This window comes from Podarcis raffonei, chromosome W (assembly GCF_027172205.1).
Source record: "Podarcis raffonei isolate rPodRaf1 chromosome W, rPodRaf1.pri, whole genome shotgun sequence".
Lineage (NCBI taxonomy): Eukaryota > Metazoa > Chordata > Lepidosauria > Squamata > Lacertidae > Podarcis > Podarcis raffonei.
The window spans coordinates 14,327,546-14,334,482 of record NC_070620.1 but is presented as its reverse complement, the minus strand read 5'-3'; positions in this window follow the sequence as shown (position 1 = coordinate 14,334,482).

Below are 6,937 nucleotides of genomic sequence, written 5' to 3'. Positions count from 1 at the left end.
AGAGGTTTTTCACAGGTACCAGGAGAAGACTATCACGAGACCTACTCACCCACCGTGAGATATGAGAGCATTAGACTTATACTCAAACTTGCTGCAGAAGAGAATCAACACGTTTCTCATCACGGTGTGAATACAGCATTTTTGTATGGAACCTTAGGTGAATCACTTTATATGCTTCCACCTGATGGCGTACAGATAAAACAAGGATTTGTTTGTTCTCTGAAGAAGTCCCTATACGGTCTCAAGCAAAGTGCACAATGCTGGCACTCTAAACTCACTGAAGTGTTGTTTTCTCTAGGTTTTCAGCAAGGTAAAGCTGATGCATGTGTATTTGTCAAAGAGGAAGGGCAAAAGAAGCTGTATTGCTTGTTTTATGTTGATGATATTATTTTCTTTTGTAAGGATGTCAAAATGTACAATAGTGCCGTAGCTCAACTGAAGGAGAACTTTGACATGAAAGATCTTGGTGAGGTATCCAACTACCTATCTCTGGAAATAGAGAGAGATCAAGATGGTAATATTTTAGTACACCAGTCACAGAAAATTGCTGATGTGTTAAGCAAACTAAACCTGATGGATGCTAACCCTGTAGACACACCAATGACAACAGGTTATCAGGTAGATGATACTGAAGAAGCATTTTCTGACACTACACTGTACAGAAGTGTGCTAGGCAAACTAAACTTCATTGCCAGATGTTCAAGACCGGACATTGCAGTTAGCACTAAATTGCTAAGCAGACACATCAACAATCCTACTGTTAAGGATTGGAAAGCTCTGAAACGCATAGCAAGCTATTTGAAAGGCACTATGCACTACAGACTGAGATTTAACAATCAGATGTCTGGTGGTCTTGAGATTTTTGCTGATGCGAGTTTTGGAAGTGACACTACAGACAGGAAAAGTATGTCTGGAGTTTGCTACATGTACAACCAGGGTCTATTTGATTGGTCATGCAAGAAGCAAACAAGAGTAAGCTTAAGTTCTTGTGAAGCTGAACTGAATGCACTGTCTTATTCACTTAAGGATTGTGAATGGTTTGTTACAATTGTGTAAAGACATGAGAATTCTTGTAAAGTGTCCAATCCAGGTTTATCAGGACAACAAAGCATGTTTGGCTTTGCTGACTTCTGAAGGTTGTAAGCAAAGCACGAAGCACTTGCGATTGAAGCTGCAACATGCTAGAGAATGTGTTCAGAAAGGACTCGTAACGGTGTCCTACATGCCAGGTAATGAAATTCCTGCTGATTTATTGTCCAAGGTTGTTCCGAAGGACCAACACTGTACCTATGTACAGAAACTGTGTTTGTACTGAGATTGTACTGACACACTGTCCAGTCGTGTTCACAGAAAGGGGGAGACCATCGGTCTGTACAGATCTGAGTGGTGCAGGTACTCCTCCGTGGCGAACATCTCCTTGAGCCTCTCAAACGCGCACTGTGCCTCCTCCGTCCAGACAAATGGCTTCTTGCCCTTCAAGCAGTCAGTGAGGGGTGAGGTGAGTTGCAAGTAGTTAGGCATGAACTTCCTGTAGTAGTTAGCAAAGCCCGAGAACCTCTACAACACCTTCTTGGTCTTAGGCTTCTGCCACTCAAACACTGCCTTCACCTTCGCCGGATCCATATGCACCCCCCCCAGGAGTCACGCGATACCCCAAAATTTCCACCTCTGTCACGTGGAACTGGCACTTCTCCAACTTGGTGTAGAGTCTATGCGCCCTCAGCCGTTGCAACACCTCCCTTACGTGTCGCACATGCTCTTCAGGACTTTCTGACTATATCAAAAGATCATCAAGGTAAGATAGCATGTTCCTGTCTAGCAAGTCTGCCAAAACATGATTGATGAAGGCCTGGAAGGTGGCTGTTCCCGATTGCAACCCAAACAGCATCACTAAGTACTCAAAGGTCCCATATCTTGTATTAAAGGCCATCTTCCACTCATCGCCTTCCCTCACCCGTATCAGGTTGTAGGCCCCCCTCAGGTCCAACTTGGTGAAACTTTTCGCTGATCTCAACCTCTCCAGCAGATCCCCAATATGTGGCAAGGGGTATCGGCTGGGAATCATGAGCTTGTTGGTCTTCCTATAGTCCACAACGAGCCTTTTTTCCGGGGTGTCCCTCTTGCTTACGAAGAAAACTGGGACTCCCCCTGGTGCCTTTGTTGGTCGGATAAAATCCCTTGCCAAATTCTTCTGCAAGAACTCCCTCAGCTCGGCTAGTTCCGTCTCTGACATGGAATAGAGGCGACTGGTGGGTATCTGGGCCCCTGGCACCAAGTCTATTTTGCAGTCATAAGGGCGGTGTGGGGGTAACTGGTCTGCCTCCTTCTCACAGAACAGGTCTCTGAAGGCCTTATACTGCAGGGGTATGGAACTCTCTTCTCCCGTGAGTTTCCCTCCTACCTCCGCCCCCTTCGCTCCCACCTCTCTAGGTACTTCAAGCCTCAAGCAATTTGCTTGGCAAAAGGCTGACGCAAACGTTAAGGAGCATTGACCCCAGGCCATGACAGGATCGTGTTTTGTGAGCCACATCATTCCTAGGACTATGGGGTGTGTCGCTAACTTAGTGACATGGAACCTCATTGTCTCCTTGTGCCCCACCACTTCCACCCCTAACGGTTGTGTGGCTTGAACCACCTCCCCCCCCCTTTAAGGGTCGACCATCTATCGTCTGTACCTCTATTGGGGAGTCTAGTTGCTGTGTCCCAAGGTTCTGTTGCTTTGTGAAATCTGCATCTACAAAGTCTAGCGATGCCCCCGAATCCACCAACGCTTGCCCTTGCACCCTGCGACCGTCTGGGAGTTGTAGCATCACGGGCAGAGATATCCCAGGAACGGCTGGTTCCATTTGAGGCCCCTCTACTGACCTCTCTTAAAGGCTGGGATGTTGGGATACTGCCAGGGAGTCAGAGGCATCAGGCAGCCTCATCAGACAGGCCTCCGTTGTCACTTTTCTGGACCATCTCCAGACCCCCATTGGAACAGCATCAGTCAATTAGCGACACGAGCCTCAGACACATTCCAGAACTTGTGCACGCCCTTTTCGCAGAGTTTCCACAATGCAAGATTCAACCAGGAGAGCATATTTTACAGCTTTATTCAACGTTGGTCAGAACAAAGGAAAAACATGACTGCTTGCCTTCGTGTCGAGGCAACAGAGAGGAACAAAAGCTATAGACAAAACGGAAACATCCCTGTGGGCAGGAAGTACGCAGGCTTGTGACACACAACAGCCTGCTCCCTTTTTAAGGTGGAACGGAAACATCCTAACATCCTCCCCCTTTCCGTGTAACCTTTAGTACCTGTGGTTCAACCCAATTGCAACCTCTGTACATAAATCTTAAGTTGTTCTCTGTTAACAACCTTAGACAACAGATCAGCAGGAATTTCATTTCCTGGCGTGTAGGACACCTGGATGAGTCCTTTCTGAATACACTCTCTTGTGCGATGTAGCTTAATCTGCAAGTACTTGGTTCTTTGCTTGCAACTCTCTGAGTTCAGCAAAGCCAAACAGGATCCATTGTCTTGATACACTTGATACACTTGTATAGGGCACTATCTACCTGGTATCCTATCACCATCGGCGTGTCTGCTGGGTTTGCATTTGGTACAAAGCCTGATTCTTCCAAAACAGAAGAAGATCATCAACAAAACACAAACAATACAGTTTGTTTTGCCCCTCCTCCTTGACAAACACACATGGATCAGCTTTGCCTTGTTGAAAACCAAGAGAAAGCAATGTCTCAGTGAGTTTTGTGTTCCAACACCTGGCACTCTGCTTGAGACCATATAAGGATTTCCGAAGTTTACAGACCATTGCCTTCTGTATCTGCATTCCATCAGGTGGAAGCATATACAGCTCCTCCCCCAAAACCCCGTAGAAAAAAGCTGTGTTCACGTCGTGATGAGAAAGGTGCAGTTTCTCCTCTGCAGCAATCTTGAGCATTAGCCTAATGCTCTCATACTTGACGGTGGGTGAGTAGGTTTCTTGGTAATCTTGTCCTGGTACCTGTGAAAAACCTCTGGCAACCAATCTGGCTTTGTGCCTGACAACCTTGCCATTCTGGTCTGTCTTGGCCTTGAAGACCCATTTGCTGCCAACCAGTCTCATTCCTGGGACTATGGGTACCAGCTCCCAAGTTTGGTTCCTATCCAAGGTTCCTATCCAAGGAATCAACTTCAGCCTTCATGGCATTTAGCCATGGCTCAGCACCTTTAGAGGTTAACTCCTGAACCTCTTTGAAGCTTGAAGGTTCCCACACCTTCTCTGAGCTACTGAGAACAGCAGTTGCTGTCTTAGCAAACTCATCAGCAAATCTCTTTGGAGGTTTGCCTTTTGTGGCCCTTTTAGATCTGCGTACTAGATGCAAGTCTTCTGCACTCATCTCCTCCTTCTTAGGAGAAAAGTGACCAATGGTGAACAGTGGTTCTTCCAGTTCATTGTCAGACGCATCAGATGGTCCGACTGAGGCCTTTGCGCTCTTGTAGTCTGCTGTGTCATCACTGTCGCCGACAACAGCAGCAGCGCTGCCCACTGAGCTGGAATCCAAACTCTGAGCATCATCATCCTCAGCTTCCTCTTCTACCTCAACATCATCTGTTTTTTTCACAACATCTTCATCTTCCTCTGAGTGACTCTGGAAAATTCCCACATTCCCCCCCCCCTTAGGATTGTACTCAACACTCTTTGTGAACCTAATGGACTTAGAGTCAGTCATGAATACCCTGTATGCACCTTTTTCGTACCCCATGAACAAACCATGTGCCCCACGCTTCCCAAGCTTGCTGCTCTGTGGGGTGTGTACCCACATGTCAGAACCAAAGATTCTCATGTGCTTGACGTAAGGTTTCTTACCAAATATCTTCTCATAGGGAGTACAACCAATAGGTGATGACAGTCTCCTGTTGTACGAATAAACAAAAGTATTCAAAGACTCCGCCCAATATTTCTCAGGGAGATTGGCATCATGCAACAAGGTTTTTAGGCCTTGCAGCAAAGTTTCGTTTGCTCACTCACAAAGTTCATTCATCCATGGAGATCTGGGAGTTGAGAGGTCATGCTGGATTCCCTTCTCAGTCAGGAAAGCTTCAAACTGCTGAGAAGTGAATTCACTGCCTCGATCAATAAACAAACAGCTAATGCGTTTACTGTGAGCATTTTCCAACCAAGCACAGAATGCCTTGAACCTAGGAAACGCTTCTGACTTCTGCTGGAGCATAAACACATGAATGTACCTGGAAAAAGAATCAATTAAAACCATGAAGTACCTTGCTCCACCCAAAGAGGGCGCAGGTGGACCAACCAGGTCTGTGTGGACCTGTGTGGCAAGAGACTGCCTTTTGGAGCAACCTTCACCTTGTTCTCTGCACAGGATACACATTTCATGTGAAACTTACAGGGCTTGTTGCTCAAACCCTGAACCAACCCAGGCATCTTGGCCAGTGCCTGCCAAGACATGTGACCAAATTTTCGGTGCGCTTCGTGAATACATCCTGCATGAAGAACTTTGTTAGTTTGTGCAACACAACAAGATTCAACATTAGACACATCAACAGCACTGTCATCATAAGTTATCAAGAACAAGCCATCTACAAACTTCGCTTGCAAAATGTCCTCTTTGTCCTTTTTGATGACACAAATGCTCTTCTTGAAGGAAATCTCAAAGTCTTGCTCAGTCAGCTGTGGGATGCTGAGGAAATTGTCTGCAGAATCTGAAACAAAAAGTACTTTGCTGATGGTTGTATGCAGACTTGCCAGTTTCACTGTCCCGACTCCTGCAATTCTCAGTGTCTTACCATCAGCCTGTTGAATTTCCCCAACCTGAGGCGTGAAGGAAATAAACAAATTCTGATTTCTGCACACATGCCGGGTCGCTCCAGAATCCACAATAAACTGGCCTTTGGAGAAGCAGTGCCAGCAAACAAAGCCTTGTTCTTCACCGGCCTGGGTTTCCCACCCCCCTTCTGCTTCTGGCTATCTGGAGGCTTTTTCTTTTGTTTCCCTCCAGCCTTTGGGCAATGACGCTGAATGTGAGCTTGGTTTGCACAGTTCCAGCACTTCACAGCTGCCAATGCCCTGGCTCCCCCTGGAGGCTGGAATGCTGTCCCACACTGCTCCCCCTGAAGCACACAAGCTGGTTCAGCTGTATTCCTCCTATCAGATTCGTTTTGCAAGGTTGCCAAAACTTTTGTAACAGTGAGTTCCTGCACAGGAAGAGTTGCCAGCTGGCTTGCCACAGCATGGTAGCTCTCATCCAGGGAGTCCAGGATAAGGATTGCAAACAGGGACTCAGGCACATTAAAACCTCTTTGAGTTAATTCCTGTCTGAGATGCTGTAAATGCAAAACGTGGGCTCTAAGGTCTTCCCCTGGCCCCAAACGCTTCTTGTGCAGCTTTCTGAAGTAAAGCAATACAGACCCAGCCTCTTGTCGGAGATGCCAGGCCTGAAGCCCTACCCACATCTCACGCGAGCTGGTCTTGCCAGTCAGGGTAATTAACTCTTCAGGAGCTACTGAGAGCAAAATTTTCCCATGGCTCTTGAATCTTGTCCAACCCATGCATCCGTCAGAGGCGCTGGGGGGTCCTCAGAAATAGTGTGCCACACACCAAGCTTTTTCATCTGGCCCTCGCAGTACCTTGCCCAGGTCTGATAATTGTGGCCATTAAGCTTTGGGCACGGAACCCCATCTGAGGCTTTTAAAAGCTCCATTCCAGCTCTTTACTTCAGCCGTGAGGCTCCTTATCTCTGGCAGGTCATAAATTAAGAGGCCTGCTTCTCTCCGGCCTAATTACTTGGCTTGGACTTCAAAGACTCTCTGCCGTGGCACAGAAAAGACTTGCTTTTTTCCACATACCTCTGTTGCTGCCAGGATCTCAGGAGTCTTACTCTCCTGTAAGCGCCGTGAATCTGGGCCCGAAACCCTGTTGTTGGGATACTG